The following is a 23,013-nucleotide window of genomic DNA, read 5'->3' as shown; positions in this document are numbered from 1 at the left end:
AAAACACTGAAGGGAGGTAAGACTAGCACACCCGTGCTGAAACCAGTTTTGCCCATTATCAGAGAAGGATGCTCTCAGAAGAGAAAATGAAAAACGCTCATCCTTGGTGAACATAGATGCAAAGATCCTCAGCAAAATGCTAGCAACCGAATTCAACAGCTTATTGAAAAGGTCACTCACCACGGTCAAGTGGGATTTACCCCAGGATGGTTCCACACACAGAAGTCAAAAACTGCAGGGCACACATTCACAAGATGAAGGATGAGTTATACAAGTGTTTTAACAGGCACAGAAAAAGTTTCCACCGATATTCAATACAGCTTTTCTTCACCCAAACTCTCAACCAATCGAGTGCAGAAGGAAGAGCTCGCCAACACTGGGTGAGCCCATGGCTGACTGGTGCAGTTCAGGGCTGAAGGCCTCCACCAAGACCAGGAGCAAGACAGGTGCCACTCTCCGCTTCTGCTGACCATCCCATCGATGGCCACCTGGAGAAGGAGCCGCCAGATCAATCACCTTTACAGTACCATCACAGGCCTTAGGAGTGATTTTAACCAAAGCCGTGAAAGATCCATGCACTGAAGACTACAAACCACCAATTAGGTTGAGGTGATACAAAGGAATGGGAGTGTATCAGGTGCTCCTGGCTGAGAAGGATCGATGTTAAAACGTGTCTGCTGCTCCAGTGATTGACGTTCGATTGCAGTCACCATTGGAATTGCAAAGTCATTTTTCACAGAAATGAAAAATTCTAAGACTCATATAAAACCACAAACCCTCCAAGTTGCTCAAACCATCTTGAACAAAAACTGAAGGCACTGTACTTCCTAACTTAAAAGCTTACTACAGACTCAAGCATCAAAGCAATGTGGACTCACCTAAAAACACACATGTGGACCTACAGGCAGAATAGAAGTCCAGAAATAAACCCAGGTCTGTGGTCAATGGATCCAGAACACAGAGTGGGCAAAGGGAGTCTCCAATAACTAGAGCAGGGGAGCTGGGAATGCTGGCCAAGACCCGCGTGAGGGCAGGGGAGGCGGGACTGCCGGGCGTCTCTTTCCTGGGAATGACACCCAAAGGACAGAGAGGGAAGCTAACCGGCAGACGCGGTGGCTTGAAGTCAGACACGTGCTCAGGAAGGGAGTGCCGCGCAGTGGAGGAGCGGCGGTTCGCACAGCGCGCGAGGGGCCAGGGCCTCCCAGACCTGCTGTACTGAGGGTCAGCGGCAGCCGAACACACCGCTGCCCTCATGCGGGATGCCAACCCCGAGTCTCAGAGAGGACGACTGGCCAGGGGCGGAGGGGACCTTGCGCTCTGGGTAGGGCATGTGGAAAGCAGCCAGGAGGCTCCTGGAAAGGCTGATCCAGAAGTCCCTCCTCTGCATACACGGTCAGGACGTAGATCCCCTCGGGAGAGAGGTATCCACACCCTCCATAACCCGGATTTGGAGTCAGTGTGAATAGCTAGAGAAAAGGTCACACACACACACACACACACACACACACACACACTGGAATATTACACCACCTTAGAAAGAAGCGGTCCTTCCTGGGGTTGAGCCTGGTGCACTGGGAGCGCACACGCTCAGTGAAGCAAGCGGAACAGAGAGACGCTCCACCTCCACCGCACGTGGCGTCTGGGAAGGCAGATCCATCGCACCAGAGTGAGCGGTGGTTACCAGGGCCTGGGGTGTGGCCGGACGAAGGCCATGGGGCAAGCTCAGTGGTACAGAGGTCCCAGGCCCTGACGCGGGTGTCGGGACCGCAGGGACGCTGCCTGGCACACTGGATGCTGCCGAAGCCTGTCTAAGCCGTGGCTTTTCAGCGTCTGCCCTCAACAGGAGGGAGCTGAGCAGTGGAGTTGTTGGTAGCCTTGACTGAGGCAGAGTTTCACAACGCACGCTTACCTCTCATGGTCCCCACGTGCACCTTCAGCATGCTCACTCCTGCCACGTGCACCACAATGAAGCCGAGACTTTGCTTTATGTAAATATGAATCATGGAACAGATGTGAGTACACTCTGCCATGGTCCGGGGGTGCTCAGCTCTGGTTCTCTGGTGCTTATCCCTAGTCCTGGGATACTCAGCATGAACATTCAGGGAACTTGGTGTGTCAGGGGTCTCTGTGGTCTTCAGCTTGGCCATATTCAGAAGACAATCGCAGTAATTTCTGCAATTTCCCAACTAGAAGCTTTTAGAAGACTGCCCATTTCAGCGGGTCTGTGCCTCAGTCTGAAACCCAGAGGACTATTTCAATTAATTAATTCAAGCAGAATTAAAAATGCAGGGGATGAGATCGTCCATCTCGCCAGCCTGGTTCACATCTTCACATGTGCCAGGCAGGCCACCGTGCCTCAGAAGCGCCAGCGAGAGAGCTGTAGCTGCAGGCTGAGGAGGCAGCACGGGGCCTGGAGCCAGTCGGGTTGCCGGATTCACCACAGTGTCTCCTGCTGTCCAGACACACATGTGGATGAAAGCACAGGCTGTCTGCGGAGCCAGCTACCACCTCATTCCAAAGCCAGACAAGCAGACATCGAGGAAAGGAAACGTTAGGATCCTCGATGAACAGAGACTGCACACGAAAACACGTTAAAAACACAGTGCACCTGATCATGTGGAGTTCATCCCAGGGATGCAAGGTTGGTCCAACATACAAAAACCAGTAAGTGTGATTCACCACACAAACAAAGTTAAAGATAAGGATCACACAGTCATCTCAATAGATGCAGAAAAAGCACTGGACAAAATACAGTACCCATCATGTCTAAAACACTAGAAAAACTAGGGATAGAAGGAATATACCTCAACACTGTAAAGGCCATTTATGAAAAACTCAAGGCCAACATCATTCCAAATGGAGAAAACCTGAAAGCCTTTGCTCTAAACACAGGCAGAAGATAAGAAAGCACCCTCTCACCACTCCTCGAAACTCAAGAGCAAGCAGGTAAGAAGGAGATTAAAGGGACATGAATAGGAAAAGACAAGCTCAAACTATCTCTGCTGATGATATAACCCTATATTTAGCAGACCCCATAAATTCTACCAGAAGACTTCTAGAGCTCATAAACAAATTTCATAAAGTAGTAAGATACACGGTCAACATACATAAATTAATCACTTTCCTATATTCTAATAATGAATCTGCTGAAAAAGAAATTAGGAAAACTATGCCATTCACAATAGCCTCAAAGAAAAATAACCTGGAATTAATCTAACCAAGGAGGTGAAGGACCTCTGCAATGAAAACTATACAACATTGAAGAAAGAAATTGAAGAAGACCTAAGAAGATGGAAAGGCATCCCGTGTTCTTGGACAGGCAGAATTAATATTGTCAAAATGGCCACACTACCAAAAGCATTATACAGATTCAATGCAATCCCCACCAAAATACCAATGGCATTCGTCATAGAACCAAAAAACACAGTCCTAAAATTCATTAGGAAGAATAGAAGGCCCAGAATAGTCAAAGCGATATTGAACAAGAACAGTGATGCTGGAGGCATGAGTATACCCATCTCGAATGGGACTACAGAGCTATGGTGACAAAACTGCATGGTCTTGGCATCAAAGTAGATGTGAAGACCAGTGTACTAGAACAGAAGTCACAGAGACAAACCCACACAAACACGTGGTACACCATTTTCTGATACTGGACAAGGGTTCTAATAACGTATGTTGGAGAAAAGACAGGCTTTTTTTTTTTTAACAGATGGTGCTAGGAAAACTGGAAATCCTTATTTAGAAATGTAGAAAAAACTAGATAGCTATCTTTCACCCTATACAAAAGTCAAATCAAAGCAGACCAAAGACCTAGGATTTAGACTAGAAACTGCAAATTCTAGAAGAAAATGTGGGGCCAGCACTCCAGCATACTGACACAGGAACCAACTTCCTTAACAAGACTTCTAAAGCTCAAGAAATAAAACCAAGAATCAATATGTGGCATGACATCAAATTTAAAAGCTTCTGCATAGCAAAGGAAACAATTAAGAGCAAGAAGAGATCCTACAGATTTGGAGACAATCCTTGCTGCCTGCTCCTAAGATAGGCACTAATGTGCAAAATATTTAAAGAACTCAAAAAACCTAACACCAAAAAATAATAATTACCCAGTTAATAAATGGAAAAGGAACTAACAGTTGTTTCTCAAAATAAGAAATACAAATGACTAAGAAATACATGAAAAGATGTTCAACATCTCTATTAGGGATATACAAATCAAAAACCACATTGAAATTTCATGTTACTCCAGTCAGAATAACAATTATCAAGAATACAAAAAATAATAAGCACTGGCAAGGATGTGAAGAAAAAGGTACTCATACATTGTTGGTGGAACTGCAAATTACTGTGACCACTTTGGAAAACATGGAGATTCCTCAGAAAACTAGGAATGGAACCAGCATATGACCCAGCTATCCCACTGCTCAGTATTTATTCAAAAGATCTAAAATCAGCATAATAGGTGAAGCAGCCACATCAATGTTTACAGCAGCACAATTCTCAATTGCCATGCTATGCTGCCAACATAGGTACCCTTCAACAGACGAATGGATAAAGAAAAATGTGGCCCATATACACAATGAAGTATTACTCAGTCACAAAAAAGAATGAAATTACATCATTTGCTGGTGTATGAATGGACGGAAGACTATGATGCTAAGTGAAAGAAGCCAGACTCAGAAAGTCAAAGGTCACTTATAGCTAGTCTAAAATAAAGAAAAGAGAGAGAGAAAAGAAAAGGGATGGGGAAATTCCATCAAAACAGAAGAGAGATCAGTGGAGTTGAGGAAGGAGATTGAGGGGGAGGGAGGAGGGGTGAAATAAGGGAAAAGCAGTGGAATGCATCTGACCTAATGTACTACGGAGAATCCCACCTTCATGTGCATCCATAAGACACTAAGTTTTAAAAAGCTCTAAGCAAATAGCAGACAGACTAGTAGACTAGAGGGAAGGGAAGTACTGGTGACTGAATTAGAGCTCATTAAATTCCTTATTTTTGTAATTATGCAAGATGAATCCTATTGTCGTATATAACTGAAAAGAACCAACAAAACATAAACAAAATAAAATACGATTTGTCTCCAAATGCGATTCTACAGGTGGACTGAACGATGGGATGAGCAAGGGCAGAGAGGTGTGGGGAGGTGGTCCTCAGTGCCCGGGGAATCTGACCCTGAAACAAGAGGAAGCTGCAGGACCGGCCGAGGCTGAGGCGCCTCTGTTGGAAATGCCCACGGTCACAGCAGAGGACATGTGAAGGCAGGGCTGGGAGAGGGCTGGACCATGCTGTTGGACCGGGGCAGGGGCAGGCCGGTCGCACACCCGGGGACAGACTTGAGGGACAGGCAGCACTGGAGTGTGCTGAGTGCATCATGGTAGGCGCATCCTGTTCCCTGGCTTCTGCTTCCTCCAGGAGCAGGGTGACGATACCCTTCTCCATGTGCATTGCTCCCCTCTTCTGGTTTTCCTGCTGGACGTTGCTCTTCTGCCTGAGCAGAGCAGCCTGAGCCAGAACGCTCAGCCAACAACTGACCCAAGTCTACTCTGGCTCTAATCAAAATACTTAAATTCTGGTTTCCACGTTACTAAGCATCTTTCTGACTCCCACTTACACACTCATACAAGACAATTAACTGCACTCTACTGGCAGTAAAAGTCACATCGTCTGTGCCAGGTAAAGTCAGTTCTTCATACTGACTTACTGGGGACAGAAGTCAGGAACTCATTTTTCACATAGCACCTCGTAAGAAGCTGCTGTGTCTTATCCTTTGAAAATCGAGTGTGGGGTTGTACAAATTGAAATGCAAAACTTCACGGTGAGGTGTTTGCTTTCCAGGTGAACCCCAGAGTGCCTAAGCTGTGTCCACTCGACCGGACAGACCATGGGGCTGGCAGCCCTGCGCAGAGGCCGCGGGGTCCAGCAGGGCTGGGGGCAGCCCTGACCAAGTCACCTCAGTGCCTAGGGGGACTGCAGGGAAGCAGACACAGATGAAGGCCCTGGCTGAGGTAGGGGCATGGTGGACCCTGGGTCCCCACAGGAAGCCCAGGCCAGCACACCTCCTGGGCAGCCGCCATCCTCCTCCTCTACAGGGACCTGCTGTGGCTTCCGAAGGGCATGGTGTCATGTTCCTAACATCCTTTCTTCTCACTTTTCCTTCCATGCAAGGAGTGATAGAGAGGACTCGAGGGTGTAGAACTGGGCAGAATCATTGCCCGAGTGGATTACAAGGCAGGAGAGTTTTGGGGTTCACTCTTAAATGGAAGTAAGGTCACACGGTGGATGGCTGGGCAGGTCCCTCTGATTCCAAGCTGTACTGCTGTCCTGGGGTGTGGGCAATGGTGAAGCACAGCTCCTCCCCAGGGTTGCCAGGGCTGTCGCCTGGGTCTTTCATATGCACGTACCATACAAGTAAGAGCCCTTTGGAGCACTGGCCATCCAGTGACTGACTGTGGATCTCCTGTAAGACAAACTGGCCTCTGTGAGTGTGATCACAAAATGACTGGGAGCTCTCAAGTCCAGACACTCGGTGGAGCCTAGAGTGCGAGTCTCCGGTAGAGCACCTGGACTCCTGTGCCTCTGTCCTTGTGGTCCTGCCCCGGAGCTCCTCTGAGTCTTGGAGTAGCCAGAGATGGCTTTACAGAGGGATGGAGGCCCACCTTGGTTGAGGGTCTGTGAGCAGCTAGAATTTCTTCTTGGAATCCTTGGAGGGATTATTTGTAGAGCGTGTGGTTTACTATGGTAATTGAGAACAATTTTTAAAATGCTATTTCCTTATCTTTAGAAATGCTTAAAAGCCCAACTTTCCTATTATGCTGTCTTCATGCTTTCTGAGAAAGAATGAAGAATTAGGGTTGAGTGAAAAGTGGAGGAAGTTTGTACGTAATGTTGCCAAACACATTTAGAAAGTGGTACGACTGTTCTCAAGCCACACAGTCATGGTTTGGGGTGTCTCAGTTCATTTTTGCTCCTATACGAGAATACTGCAGATCGGTGATTTATAAACATGGAAGTTTATTTGTTCACAACTCTGCAGCCTGGGAAGTTCAAGAGCATGGAGTGCCTCCGTGCTGGGTAAGAGTAGGGCAGAAGGGCAGGTGAGCTTGTGATAGAGAGGAGGAGGGGCAGAGTTCTGTCAGGAGCCTGGTGACAAGGGCATGGGCCAGCCACTCCCCAGGTCCTGCCTCCACATGGTCAGAGGCAAGGGGCTTTCAGTGTGACTCAGAGGGGACCTCAGACCAAGCAGGGGCCTCAGCCCAGGGAGGACTCTGGTCCCTCTCTGACTGAAAGCACACAATCGGAATTGATTTGCTAGCATCTTCTTGCTCTTTCCTCCCAGGGAGGCAATGATGGGCAACCAATCCCAGTGCAAAGGGGAAGAACATAGGCTTTTTGCACTTTGGTCCCAGGTACAGAGGCAAATTAAGGGCTCTTTCTGAACAAAGGCTCATCCAGGGTTCAACAGCAACTCTTGGAAGTGATCCCACAGGTTGATATCTTCCTGTGACTGGAAGAGATGTGCAGGGAGCCCTCCAGCTCCTCCAGGATGAGGCTGCATGGGGCAAAACAGATCCCAAGTACCAAGCAGTCCATGGGAGGTCACTTATGTGAGGAGAGCACAGAAGAAGAGCAGGAGTGAGAGGAGAAACAGAGAGGGAGGGCAGGGGCAGAAGGAGGAAGAAGAGGAGAAGCAAGGAGGAGGGCAATGGTCTCTGCTGCTGGGTCCGGGAGGGTAAGGTGACATGGGCTCCAGATTCTGAGGATTTCACTCTAAAGAAAAACCAACAAAGATTCAGGAATATTTGCAACTCACAGGTGCTTGGAATAATCAATAATGAACAAGGAAGGGCAGACATAAATATGTCACCCCGGAAAGCCTGCATCTGGATCCCACCACACCTGGTACCTTGCATGCTCAGGGTTCTAGTGACAGGGTTCAGGGAACCCTGACCACCTCCCATCCCTCACAAGACTCTGCAGCTCCCAAGGAACACACTTCCACTGCTCACCGCTGGAGTGCATCCTTCAACTGATGGCCTAGGCCAGATGCAGCACCAGCTCACAGCACCCAGAGGACCACCCACCTGGGTTGCCTCCTTCCTCCATCCACCTCTCCCTGCCCTGAACAGGACCCACCCACCTGGGTGCCTCCTTCCTCCATCCACCTCTCCCTGCCCTGAACAGGACCCACCTCACCTGGGCACCTGCCTCCTTCCTCCATCCACCTCCCACCTGCCCTGCACAGGACCCACCCACCTGGGCTGCCTCCTTCCTCCAACCACCTCTCCCTGCCCTGCACAGGACCCACCCACCTGGGCTGCCTCCTTCATCCATCCACCTCTCCCTGCTCTGCACAGGAAGCACCCACCTGGGCTGCCTCCTTCCTCCAACCACCTCTCCCTGCCCTGCACAGGACGCACCCACCTGGGCTGCCTCCTTCCTCCATCCACCTCTCCCTGCCCTGCACAGGACCCACCTCACCTGGGCACCTGCCTCCTTCCTCCATCCACCTCTCCCTGCCCTGCACAGGACCCACCTCACCTGGGCACCTGCCTCCTTCCTCCATCCACCTCTCCCTGCCCTGAACAGCACCCACTCCACCTGGGCACCTGCCTCCTTCCTCCATCCACCTCTCCCTGCCCTGAACAGCACCCACTCCACCTGGGCACCTGCCTCCTTCCTCCATCCACCTCCCACCTGCCCTGCACAGGACCCACCTCACCTGGGCACCTGCCTCCTTCCTCCATCCACCTCCCACCTGCCCTGCACAGGACCCACCTGGGCACCTGCCTCCTTCTTCCATCCACCTCTCCCTGCCCTGCACAGGACCCACCCACCTGGGTTGCCTCCTTCCTCCATCCACCTCCCACCTGCCTGCACAGGACCCACCCACCTGGACACCTGCCTCCTTCCTCCATCCACCTCTCCCTGCCCTGAACAGGACCCACCTACCTGGGCACCTGTCTCCTTCCTCCATCCACCTCCCACCTGCCCTTCAGAGGACCCACCTCACCTGGGCACCTGCCTCCTTCCTCCATCCACCTCTCCCCTGCCCTGCACAGGACCCACCTCACCTGGACACCTCCTTCCTTCCTCCATCCACCTCCCACCTGCCCTGCACAGGAAACTGCTTCTGGAGGTTGTGCTATTACCGTGGAGCCTGGATGTAGTGTCTGGCTTGTCTCTACCCCCTCATCTATCTCCAGGCCTGCCCCAGACCTGCCAAAGTCCCAGTGGAAGGGCTCTTCTCTGCCCTGCACTGGGCTCCAGCCAGGAGCTTCCACAGCCTCCCTCCTAGGATGTCTTCTGAACAAGGCTCCTGGGTCCCTCTGGCCTGCCAGGACTCCCCAGTGACTCAGTGTCTCTTCTGATTTACCCAACATCCCAGAATCTGATCACAGTTCACTGTCTGATCATCGGAACACTGCTGCTCCCCCTTTCAGCTTTGCATTTTGAGGAAGGACATAAATGCAGAAAAGGAGGAGTCTCAAGCACACCTTTTGACTTACCAGAGGCTACTGCACTCAAGGACCCCACCCAGGGAAACCACAGAACTCTCTGCCCTTACAGGCTCACCTAGGCTCACATCACAGGCTGCTCTTGAGCGTGTGCAGATCATCTTTTGTGTCTGGCTCTGGCCTGCCCTGGAAGTGGGACTTCCCTGCTGTGCTGGCAGTGGTACCTGCTCTTCCCCATGCAGTGCCATCCCGCTGAATGCCCTGTCTGTCCGTTCCATCACTGAGGGATGCCTGGGTGAGCTGAGGAAGTCTGCTCCTGTGGGTATGGTGTGCAGGCACCCCGTGCCCGGGTGAGTGGTGGTGACAGGTGCACACCTGGGCGAGTCGGGTGGGAGGGCTCACAGAGTCCAGAGCTTTGGAAACCCTGCTCCCATTGTTCTGCATGCACATAAGGTGGCGTGGGTCCCCACGTCTTCTTGAGGTCTGCTCCCAAGCTGCGGCCTAGCTTCTCTGTCTCCTGATGAGCACAAGCTCTTCATTTCCAGGGTTTCTCTGGTGAGCCTTTCCTCATGGTCCATGCGTTTGTGTCTCAGCATGCAGTGCTTTCTGAGGTCATCTCTTGGGGTCCTCTCACCCTTGCCCTTTAGTAGGGACACACTCAGAGTGTCTGCATCTGACTGAAGCGGGCCCCAAGTCTCTGGGTCCTGCGTGTGGACCTGTGGGGCCAGGCTGTGTGCTGACTTTCCGGAGTCTTCAGGCAGAGCTTGGAGTCCAGTGTCAGCAGAGTGGGCTTCTCCTTCCTGCCCTCAGTTTGCCTCTCAAGGTCTGGATTCTGGCAACTTTGCAAAGTCTGGCACCAGGTGAAGCAGGCCCTGCCCTTGGCCACTCCAGGTGGGCCTCTGTCTGGCTTCTCACCTCCAGAAGAATCTCAGAATTAGGGATGAAACAAGCAGATAGGCTAAGGGCCTGTGAAAGGACAAGTCAGGGAACCTCCCGCTCACCTGGGGTAACTGACATCTTCACTATATGGAGCCTCAGATGTCACTCAACACTTTCATCAGCTCTTTGGTCTGTGGCCCTGCTTGTGTTTCATAGCTGTGTTTCATGGGGCTTGGTGTTTTGTGGGGCTCTGGATGCTTTTTATTTCGTTTCTGACTTGTGGAGACCTTGCCATTGGGGCAAGCAACCTTACAGTTTGAACTTGTTTGGGGTCGGGGTTCCTGGCATCGTGGCCAACCACGTGTGGGTAGATCACAGGGGCACGTGACCCTCTCCTCTGCCAGGACCCGCCTCCGTGACACACGCTCCCCTGCCCCAGTGGTCTCTCCTGCGGGTGCCCCCGCGAGACTGCGTTTCCTTCTGCTCCCTGATGGGTTTGTCCCCAGTCCCTGGTCCAGCCAGGGTGCTCTCTGCACTCTGGGATTCATCCCCGGATGGCTGCGGCCCCGCGGCTTGTGTCAAATGATGGAAGAGTATAAATAAAAGCTTGTCAAGAGGTCAGCCAAGGCAGAACTGTTGAATGACTTCCCCACCATCACCGAGGGCTCTGTGGGCCCCTGGCCCAGTGGCTGCTGGAGGACAGTGGCCCCCACAGTCCCTATCCCAGCCCCACTGCCGCTTACGGGAGGGTCTCTGATCTCCTTCATCGGTCTTTGTCCTTGTGGTCTAGCTTTTCTATTTTTCTTATTTTAGTGAAAGCATCAGAAAAACCATCTGAAATCTTCTGATTGTGTTGGAATGAATTCAAACCTGGGGGCCTTGCACCTGTGTGCTGCAGTCCCTCTCCAGGCTGGCTCACTGAGATTTCCACATTCATTATGCACTACAGGTGTATCTTATTTTTATAAAGAAATTTATAATTTTAAACACTTTGCAGTTTTTTGTGGATAATAGTAATCATGGAACCAAAAGGCCAATTTCCTGTTGATAAAATAACCTTTAAATAATATGATTTTAATCATAAATTAATACAAATGGTGCTCATGACAGCTCGAGTCACCTCAAATCAAATTAAAAAACGGAGTAATGGACTTGAATTTCAGGAATTTTCAATACATTAGCTCCTTAACCATAAATACCTAAATCACAAGTCTGTTTTCAATGATAATGAATGTGACTGGTACAGATATTTTAAAACAGGGAATTTCAAGACCTTTAGCTTGAACTCTGGGAGACATAAGAACAGAAAGTCCTCCCTTCCTTCTGAGTAGGTTTTCCTAGGGCATGAAGAATTGTGTATTTAAATGCTTCTCCCTGTTAATGCTTTTATAGTCTTCATTTCTGTAATTCTGAGTCTGCTATGAATTTCTTTTTTTTTTTTTTTAAATTTCTGGGGAAAATAATGCAATTAAAGAAACAAGTCATTTTGCCAAATGTTTAAAAGATGCAGGATGCGGCCGCTATCCTTAGATATTTTTATGCCCAGAAATTAACGTGTGCTTCAAGATGACAAACCACGCTATTTCTGTCATCCCAGAAGCTCCTTTTCCGTTTCTGAGTCAGCCACTGTCTAGCCCAGGGCTTCAGCGGCTTCCTGCTCCTCCTGGGCCACTGGGCCTTTCCGTTGAGGATCATAACTGGCCGGCCAACTTGGTTTCTAGGTTTCTGGACATTTGCAACGCGACCCAAGCACAATTCAGTTCAGATTCAGACCATAATAGTTTAAACTCTGAAGACCCAAGCCTCAAAGAGAAAAGCTGCTCTTTTCACTGCTGATTCGTTCAACAAATGGAGCTGAGTGTCCAGCGTGTTCCAGGCGCTGGTCCGAGTGCGGGGATGCGAGGGCGAAGTCCCGGCTGGGCTGCGGGCACCCTGCGAGGGGTCTGCAGACAGCTGGGGGATCCAGTCCTCCACCCGCAAGGGTGTGAGAGGGAGTCACAGCGCGCCCACGCACCAGGGCGCAGCTGGGGAGGCGGCGCCCCGCAGCGCCCGCTGGAGCGATGGGGAGGAGCTGGGGCAGAGCTACACCCGCCAGCCTTCCCGCCGGCTTTGTGAACCACCGAGCTTCTAGCTTTGGAAGGCGCCCCCTACCTCCCTCCCAAAGCTGGCAGACCGCGTGACGCAGCGGGAGGTCGTGGCCACAGCAGGCGCGAGTCCCTGCACTGTGGGACCTGCCTCGCAGGGCACAGAGCCGCGGATGAGCGCTGCTTTGTGTCAGCTGGAGAGCAGGGGGATCCACGCACACAAGTGCGGAAAGGGTACCCCCGAGCACCTGTACCGGGAGGCAATGGAGCCGGTGGGATTGCCCACCAGGGCTGTGTAAGCTCTGGTTTCACCACCTGCGGCCAGAACCGGGGAAGGCAGCTCGCTCCAGGTTCCAAGTCCCCTCATTGAAGTGGAATGATACCCTTCTGAACTGCTCTGACAACACCGAATGCCCAGGACTGAGCAAGTGCTGAACCTGCCTGGCGCAGCTCACTGGTAGCAAGAATAGCAGTGATCTTGCCTCTAGTACTGGTGACATGACACGAAGCCCCCCAGGCTTTTCTCATTCTCCCCCCGGGAGAGTGGTTATGGATTGAAAGACCAGAGGCTTTGGGATCGAAACCTACACCTGCTTGCTGACTGTGCAACCTTGGGCAATTCTTTGACCTCCCCTCTCTCAGTGTCCCCATCTGTGAAATGGGGTGACTAGGACTTACCTGAGGGACCAGACGAGGTTGTGCAGGTGCTGGGCAGCATGGAGGAATGACCTGCTAAGGGCCAGGTTGAAGGAACAACTCATGAGCACTGCAAGTGGCGCTTCAACGTGCAGCAGTGCAAATGCACACATTTAAGGCTTTGTCTCAAGGTGGAGAACCCGTGGGTCACGTGCCAGGGCCTGCTGTGATGGAAGAGCAGAGACGGGCCTGGAAGTCGCCTTCACCTCCTGTGGCTGGACCCACACATGTCCTGCCTCTCTACTTCTGCATGGACATGCCTCAGAACAGCAGCCCATGGCAGGTGGTCCCTGTCCATCAAGACTGACGATCTTTGCAGCCTGAACGATGTTGACTGAATACAGGTACTATCTAAAGTAGTATCAAACGGTTGGGTTATTGAAATAGTCTTATAATGCTGGGATAGTGATCCAGGGTATTCCTACAACCTTCAGGAAGTGAAGACAGACAGCGACAGGGGAGATACAGAGAGAGAGAAGAAAGAGAGACATACAGAGAGAGGGAGACAGAGCCAGAGAGACAGAGATTGACAGAAACACAGAGACAGAGACAGAGGTAGAGAAAGAGATTTAGTCGAAGACACAGAGACAGACACAGAGAATGCTTTTGACCAAAAATGTAATATCCCAGCTTTTGTTAAAATGCAAAATCAGAAAACAGTGTGATGTCATCTGGTGGGTTTTAGACAGAGGTAAATGTATTCCCTGGAGTGGCTGCTCTACCCTTGTCTGGGCCAGTGCAGAAGACCTTTGAGCCATCTCAACTGCTGCCTGGGGACAGAGGGGACAATGGGGGTTGACCAGGGTGTCCTGCCTGGGCCTGGCGCACAGGGGAGAAAGCCGAGTGCTCTCTGCAAGCGGATGGCTTGACCTGCCCTGCCTGTGTCCCTGCGCGGAGCCTTGGGCAGAGGAGGCCCAGGAGTCTGCACCTGTGTCCTTGAGTGACTGGCGATGCTCCTGACATAGGCTCTTCTGCCAGCTTCTCCAGCCACTTTTGTGAAGGCTAGTCATCCAGGAGCCGGGTGTAAGAGCAGAGTGGGAGGACAGGCACCAGCCCCTCTCTCTCCCAGCTCTGTAAGTCCACTCCTGGAGGGCGGGCAGGCGAGGAAGTGGGGGCATGCCCATGGAAGGACCTGGGTCTTGTAGGGATGAGCAGGGAGAAGGGTGCATGGGTGGTCAGAGCTGGTCCTCAGGCCCGGTCTTCCAAGGCCAGATCCCAGTGCCCTGGTCCTCAACCATGATGAGCAGTGACAATGGGGAACTCTGAGTGACACCAGTGGCTGGTCTTCCCAGAGAGAGTGATCAAGTCACCAAGGAGCTTGTGGCCCCCAAGACAACTTCAGAACTGGGGCTTTACTGTGCAGTGAGCCTGAGAGGCCGAGGAGCTGGGCAGTCCCACCTCCAGGCTGCAGCCTTCAGCAGGAGTGCTCAGGGCTGCGTGGTGCTGGGCGAGGAGAGTCCCACAGATGGCTCTCAGGGACTGTGGGCGCCACAGGCCTGGGTGCAGTGATGATGGCTTCCACACATAACCAGTCCTCTCTCCACCACCTGGATGGTATGACTGGCAGAGGGAGGGGCTGGCCAGGACTTCTGGTCAACCAGGTCCCCTCCTGCGGAGCACACAGCCCAGAGGACATCAGCACCAGCCACATCAATCACAGATCCAGAAACAAGACCCCTTGGCAATCCTGGAAGAGTAGACAGGTGAGCATCAGCCAGGCCTCAGAGTGTGAAGTGCCCTCCTGTCTCTCCAGTTCAGGCCCCTCCAGCTGAGACTTAGTGTTGAACCAAGTCCTGGAATTCCACCTGCTTCCTGGGAGGAACCAATCCAGAGTCTGGATCCTCAGTCCTTCCCAGCTGCACAGAGCCAGATCCTGTAACCAGTTCTTCCTCTCCTCCTCCTCCTCCAACCACGGTTCCCATGGTGCGTCTTCACTTGCAAAGCCGTGCCTGGCCCAGCTCTTCAGCCAGGGTGTGTTCCTGGGTATTTAACAGCACTAAAGCACAGATTCTCCTTGGCCCCGTGAGTTGAACACGACTGCTGGGGTGTGTTTGGAGCGTACACACTGGTCCCTTCTGCAGTGTCAATGAAGTGGTGTGTCTGTGGTTCTGGAGATGGTCCAGGTGGGTTGGGGGTGGGGTAGTGCCTCATCTTGCTGCTGAGCAAGGCGCCACTCTGGATTCTCACACTGCTTGAGCAGCAGAGCTTGGAACAGCAGTGCGGCTCCCCTGGGCAGAATAACACCAGAGCTTGACGCGAATCCTCTGGAGGCCTGCTGCCCGCTGCACTGGGGGCAGTCGACACAGCCAAGGACTGTCATTCAGCTGTGCATACTGTGAGTACTGCCTGACCACGGCTGTGTTGTGGGTGGTCCATGGGACGTGGGCTTAGCCGTGAGTGGCAGGAAGGCTGGGGGCCCTGCGCCCTTGCTGCTGACCCCTTCTTGTCCTCAGCATGGTCACGCACGCACATCAGTGCTCCCTTGCAGCTCACACCCCCAGGCCCCGAGTGGGGCCATATGCCTGAGGGTGGCCAGCCCAAGGACCACCCCTGGCATTGGAGGACTGTTGTCCCCAGAGTGGGCCACTCAGCTGCATTGTCCCTCATCATGGCAGATTTCCAGAGGGTCCAAGAAAGAGAGTGCAGGCAGAGGTGGGGTCAGACGCAGAGCCAAGCTCAGCTCCAGCCCTAAGTGCGGGACTGTGAGGCAGAGAAAAGATGTGGTGAGCATCTGAGCTACAGTTCCACTGGACAAGAGCCGAACTTTTAAAGTGTTCAAGGTAGATTCTGCAGAAAGCGAGCTTGTGGAGTGTGTGAACAGAGCACAGCTGCACATCAACAGCACTCTGCTGCTTTGTCCCTCCTAATGGACGGCGGTACGTTACATGCTGAGCCCGGCGCTTCCAAAGGGAACCCTCTTCTAATTATTGAAACTGTCTTGATGACACTAGAAATTAAATCTTTTCAAGTTCTTGTAAATGAGTGTTTTCTAAAAATAGAATTCTTGCTGAGTTTATGAAATCTTCATTTTTTTATAAAAACTCTGACAGTTTTCTAAAACTTTCTTCTCAAACCTCCTAAGCTTTCCACGTGTGATTGGGGGCATGTAACCAGGGACTTGATCGTGTGGAAGGAGACGTATGTGCAGGTGATGGGGGCTGCTGCAGAGTCAACGCAGGCACGGGGGACTTCCTGAAGACCAGCACTGCAGGGAAAGCCCAAGAAGACAGTGGGAGAGGATCAGACTCGTGGTGTCGTGGTGTCTCAGTGCATCTCGGCACAGCAGAGGCCAGACACACCTGGAAATGCTCCTGCTGGGCTGTGCCCGTGCGGGTGGCTCCTGCTGTCCACCGGCAGTGCTCCTGGCCCACCAGCACTACCCCACCCGTCACAGGCTGGCAGGAGACTGAGCCAGAGGTATCGGGAAGAGCAAACAGGCACCCTTCCTAGGAAACTGCAGTCTCAGAGGACAGAAGGGCGCTCACGCCAGCCCCTGTGTGATGTGCAGCACCAGAAGGCACACCGGAACCTATAATCACAGAGCTCGCCTCTTTAATGGAAAGTTAGGAACAAACTCCAAGCTTAGTCATGTCGCAGGACATATGTCTGACTCTCAGGACCAAGGACACGTCCGTTTTCTTGTACTGCTGCTGCCCTCCAGACAAGTACCCATGAACACACCCACTGGTGTATGAGACGCACACCAGAGAAATATGGGTCTCAGCACGGGGCGTGGGAAGAGCCTGCCTGAGGATTTGTCTGTTAGGCCGTTTGGGGGTTCTTCCTTCTGGGCAGGAGGACGAGGAACCATGTTGTCTTTGAGAACATTCTTCACCATCCTCTGTGGTTTTACAGAGAAGGGAGGGCTTTGGAAGGAAAGAGCACCCTGTTAATTGTTATGGTTTAGGTATAAGGTGTCCCTCAGAGGTTCCCGTGTGAGACAGCGTGAGAAAGTTCAGAGGCGAACGATTGGGCTGTGAACACCTTCACCTAATCAGGGCGTTGATCCACTTGAATGGATTGATGGGTGGTGACTGTAGGCAGGGGTGGTATGGCTGGAGGTGGTGGGTCTCTGGGCGTGTCTTTGGGGTTTACATTTTGTTCCTGGTGAGGAGAGTCTCTCTGTTTCCTGGTTCTAGGTCCTGAGCCCTTTCCTCCACCATGATGTTCTGCCTTGCCTTGGGCCCTGAAGAAAGGAGTCTGCAGTCCATGAACTGAGACCTCTGAAGCCGTCAGACCCCAGATAAACTTTTCCTCCACTAATGGTTCTTGTTAGGTCTTTTGGTCACAGCAGTGAACAATCTCACCAAGACTCTGCTTTTGTGGAGGACAGAGTCCTGCCATTCTGCAGAAGTAGCGACGGATGCACTGTGGACTCAGCTCTCAGGGAGAGACCTGGCCCCTCCCAGAGACCCCCGCTTCCCAGTCCTGGCAGTTCCACCTGCAGCATGTCTCTCAATTCCATCTCCCGCCATGGGTCCTCGCGTGGTATGCTCACAAATCACTTATTTTAATACTCTGTCTCATTTTTATGTTTCATTTGAGACAATGATGCAAGTCTCCCCCCAGGCCCACAGCCACCTGGCCAGTACTCCATTCCTGGTGAAGGGGGCGAGGGCCTTGCGGAGGACATCTTGTCCATGAGACTCCACTGTTAGTGGCCTCCATGGCTCCACTTGTTCTCCATGACTTTCCCAGGTCTGTTGAGGCCTCCCCCATGAAGACTGCAGCAGACTGGTCCCTGCTCATGGTGCCGGCACATCTGTCTGCAGCAGGGAGGCGGAAGCCCAGTGCAAGTATGGGGAGGTGAGCTGTGGAAAGTCTGAGTGTCCTGGGGCCAGGTGAGCCTCGGCTCCTGGGCAGACTCCCACCTAGCAGCTCACAGGTCCTGTCCTTTCTTCGCTGCTCCAGCCTCTCCCAACCCCTCAGCCATGCCTACCACCTTAGCACTGGGGGCTGAGAAAGAAGTAGCCTCTCAGGCAGCATCTCCAGGGGAAGCTGGGCACAATTCCGTGCCTCATGGAGGACCCGATGGGCTGAGGGCCTCTTGGCAGGAGCAGTGTCAGCTTGTGCAGTGAAGCAGAAAAGTGAGGCTGTCCTTCCCACCTGTCTAGCCGTCTATCCCCAGGTCTTCTGCTCCACTGGACTTCCGGACCTCCTCTGTTGGACTCACAGCCTCCTACAGAAGTGCTCTATGTACTGGCTATGAGGCCTCTGTGAGGGGTGATGGCAGAGAGCTCTGAGGGTCCAGCATGCTGTGGTCAGTGCAAGTAGTGGCCACTCCATACCACTTCCACACGCACACACTTGGTTCTGTGACCTCACCCTCAGGCAACTCTTCCTTCGGCTCATAGGAGAAGCCACTGCTCAGCAGGGCAACTGGTCTGAAAGGGGTAAGCTGGAGGCGCACTGTGCGGAGGGCCAGGGAGTCCTGTGTCACCCAGGAGCTGCTCGCTGTCCTGGGGAGTGTCACTCCGGGCTCTGCGGACCTCTTCTTGGGTGGCGTGGTTCAGGCTGCTGGGAGCATCCACTACTGTGGCACTTGAGAACCCAGTGTCTGGTGCTTCTGTGATGTGGGGCCCTGGCCCTTACTCATTTTATTAGCAACTGGCCAAACACCTGCGGAGGGCTCGGAGATGAAGTCTTGAGAAACCGTGACTCATTTGGAAGGAGCTCTGCGGTGGCCTTGGTTTGTCTTGAGACAGACTGTGTGGAGGCCGGTGGGAAGCCGCGCACTCAGGTCAGGCTGTGAGCGGCCCCCTGCAGGGCACCCTGCCATAGGCTGGAGTCCTCAGAACTGCCCACTGGCTCTCAGAGCAGCCAGAATCGCCAGGAGCAGCCCCTGCGTTTGGGACTGACTCGGGCACTATGCGGCAGGTGGAATGTCCAGGTGGCCGTTTAGTTCTGCTAGATTCAGTCCTATCTCTGACAAAAACAGTAGCGTCTTCCAATAGACAAATCCAAAATAAACGAAACTTAGAAAGTGGCGAGGCTGACAGGGCAGCCTGAGGAATTCACCCTGCAGGCTGTGAGCCGGTGAATGCCTGGAGGACAGCCTCAGACCTGGAGAGGGGATCCTTGCTCCTCGCAGGAGAAAGCTCTAGAGGTCAAACTGAGCCAGAGGTGGGCTGAGCGAGACTCAGGGCGCTGGATCCTATCTGCTGCTTGCCCCTGGGCGAGCTTCTGCGGACTCCGCCTGTTGCTGGCTGCCATGGTCTTCCTGTCCCCACAGGAACTCTGCGTTTCTGCAACCATCATGCCAATTTGTCCGTCCACAGCCTTTTGCTTTTTTCTTTGTTCCTATATGGGAGTTAAAATTGTAGACGCCCTGTCAGCTGCCCCAGCACTGTGGGAAGTGCCTCGCTTTCATGGAGAGGATCTCTGGAGAGCTGGCTGAGGTCTGGATTTTAAACTCCCAGTCCTGAGTGGTTCCGTTGACATCGGGAGACCCCAACTCATGGATGGGGCTGCTGTGGGGATACTTTGGTGATGCCTAGAGGGTCTGAATGGGCCTGGAACCAGAGGATGTGTCTTTGACTTCCAGTCTCATGTTTCTATTAGAATGCTCAATTCCTGTTAAAATACAGCTGCTCACCATTAAAACAAATAACGCTTAGCACAGTCCCCCAGGATCTGCTTCTGAGGTGGAAGCAAACCATGAGACTCACTCATAGCACTGGCTTTTGCATCTGAAAACATGCTGCACTGTTAAGGTAAAAGACCCAAAGCACAGCATTCACAAACAACTTTTAGACCATGTGTGCCCAGCACACAATAAAATCATACTCCAGATGTGCCCCGTCCGTGAACTGTATCATGCTGGAGAATCAGCCTCTTGAAGCTCAATCTCTCAGTTCACTATGAAACGGAATTCATAAAACCAGAGAAAATTTCCAGCTTTGCCTTGAGGCACACTGGGGCAGAGCATGCACTTGGACATAGGTTATGGGTCGGTGTCCAGGTCTGTGCGGGAGAGGCCAGGAAAGGTAATCTGTCTGTACAGTGGACGGAGGAATGCTGAGATCACCGCTCTCAGCAGAGGCTCCAGCTAACTCCACACGAAGGCTGCTTGTTCTGTTTACTTCAGAAAACCTGAAACACTCAGTGGTGCTTGTTCTGGGCGGGCTGCTCACCTGGCCTCTTTGGACACAGAAGTGACAGGACCCTGTCACACACAGCATGGTGGTGGGGCTCACTTGAAGGAGGTGTCCATGTGAAAGGCCTGCCTTCGCGGAACGGGGGCTGGGGCTTGTGGATCGCCTGGCTTCCTGACAAGGGAGCCGAGGTCCCAGGTGTTGGTGGACCCCAGCTGCCTCAGGCAGACCCTCGTCTGCCATCCCAGACCTGCAGAGCCCAGGGATGCTTTAAGGTCTTTTAGTCTGATTTTAATCATACTGACTTGCATCCCCACTTCACTTACACACTGCTGGAAGGGTGTCTGTGCCTAGAATACCTCTGCTTGGAAGGAAGCTCACAGGATGAAGAGGGAACGTCGAGAGACCCTCATTCGCTGCCTTATCTACATTTGCATCATTTCAGAGACAAAGGAGGGCTCTCTGTGGGATGGCACCTCTGCTGCCCCTGTATCCAAGGACACGGCCTCAGACTCTCGTCAGACTCCTCACTGCTGGCATTTCCTCATGCACTGAGTCCTGTGCTGACCTCGGAGGACTCGGTGTCTGTGTCTGGCCATGCTTACACGGGGTTCGTGCTTCTACTCTTTGGAGCTTCCTAGCATACATCTAATCACTGTTAGCCCAGAAAGAACTCAAATGATTTAATTCAGTCGTTTCATCCCCGTCCCTGGGCTAAATGTCATGCATACTTACATGGAGTGGGATAGTGTTACTGCTTCTACTTTTTTTTTTGCAAATTGAACTGCAGTTAATAAAATACGAGAATTGATAGTTTCCAAGTTTTTAACTGTGAATGTTTGAAGTCCCAGAAAATTAAAGACATTATGTCAGAGCGGGCTGACTACTGCAGCACTGCCCGGATCTGCCTGGATCTCAGTGGCTTAGCAAACTGAGTGCATTTCTTCATGGTGTAAGAGTAAGTTGTTGGCAGATGGATCTTTGCCCTGTGCAGGTTTTCTGGAATCCAGAAATCCTTCCTCTTGGGGTTCACCTCCTTCAAGAGTCCTCCATACCCAGGTGTAAACCATATGTAAGAAAGAGAACAACTGAGATACCAGAGGAGGTCCCAGATCCCAGGCCAAGAACCCTTCCCACAGTCCATGTGGGGACACTTCACAGCAGGGGAGGAAGGGACAAGGCATTTCCCAGGATAGAAAACCCACCAGAGAGCATCTGTGCTCTGGAGCAGCCTGCGTGGACCCTCAGGCCAGCTCTGAGCCACACTGGGCCTCCTCCACCAGGGAGCATCTGTGCTCTGGAGCAGCCTGCGTGGACCCTCAGGTCAGTGCAGAGCCACACCAGGCCTCCTCCACCAGGGAGCATCTGTGCTCTGGAGCAGCCTGCATGGACCCTCAGGTCAGTGCAGAGCCACACCAGGCCTCCCACCAGGGAGCATCTGTGCTCTGGAGCAGCCTGCGTGGACCCTCAGGCCAGCTCTGAGCCACACCAGGCCTCCTCCACCAGGGAGCATCTGTGCTCTGGAGCAGCCTGCGTGGACCCTCAGGCCAGCTCTGAGCCACACCAGGCCTCCTCCACCAGGGAGAATCTGTGCTCTGGAGCAGCCTGTGTGGACCCTCAGGTCAGCTCTGAGCCACACCAGGCCTCCCACCAGGGAGCATCTGTGCTCTGGAGCAGCCTGCGTGGACCCTCAGGCCAGCTCTGAGCCACACCGGGCCTCCTCCACCAGGGAGAATCTGTGCTCTGGAGCAGCCTGCGTGGACCCTCAGGTCAGCTCTGAGCCACACTGGGCCTCCTCCACCAGGGAGCATCTGTGCTCTGGAGCAGCCTGCGTGGACCCTCAGGTCAGCTCTGAGCCACACCAGGCCTCCTCCACCAGGGAGCATCTGTGCTCTGGAGCAGCCTGCGTGGATCCTCAGGCCAGCTCTGAGCCACACCAGGCCTCCTCTACCAGGGAGCATCTGTGCTCTGGAGCAGCCTGCGTGGACCCTCAGGCCAGCTCTGAGCCACACCAGGCCTCCCACCAGGGAGCATCTGTGCTCTGGAGCAGCCTCTCCACTGCACATAGAGAAATCACATTCTGTGAGTTTGTTTCCTGGAGAGGCAGAAATACCATCCAATCTCACTTTTGTTTGTCTCCCTGAATGTGAATATGTGACTTGCCTCCTCCCTTCTGGTTATGTAGTTACTCTCTGGTCTTTGCCCTGAGGAGCTGGGGCCCCAAAGGCTTACAGTGGGTCTTCTGCACTCTCAAGGCCATTTCCAACTACACTGCTGGAACTTTCAGTGTAGAGGAGCTAGGACACCTGAGAAAGGACCAACCTCCTTAGCACTCTGAGTCATGAAGAGAGCAGCAAAGTGTGTTTTCTTCATTTACCTTTGCAAAGTTTGAGGATATTCTTTTAAATTCAAATGGAAAAGAATAGAATTGAATCTTTCACATTCATAAATCGTAGGTTATCAGTGTGAATTAAAATCTGGATCTTGAATATAAAATGTGCATAAATTCTCATCACTGGTCTGCCTCTTTAATGAATCGCTTTAGCAGGAAGTCAAGGAATTTTTAAAGAAACCTGAATTAAATCTAATACAATATTTCCATCCAGTTCAAGCATCATTGAAGAGTAACAATTCAACTAGATCTTCTGGTTTTGAGCTAGACACTGTCTGGGTTTTGAACCATCAGTGAATGTTGGATGTGAATTTGTTACTAATTTACCTTTTTTGAAAACCAGTATTTTTTTCACAACAGTTTGAGATTCACTCAAAGCCAGGCAGACAACAACCTCCTCACCTCC

The sequence above is a fragment of the Sciurus carolinensis genome, chromosome 13 (assembly GCF_902686445.1).
Source record: "Sciurus carolinensis chromosome 13, mSciCar1.2, whole genome shotgun sequence".
In the NCBI taxonomy this organism is placed as follows: Eukaryota; Metazoa; Chordata; class Mammalia; order Rodentia; family Sciuridae; genus Sciurus; species Sciurus carolinensis.
This window is presented reverse-complemented; position numbering follows the sequence as displayed.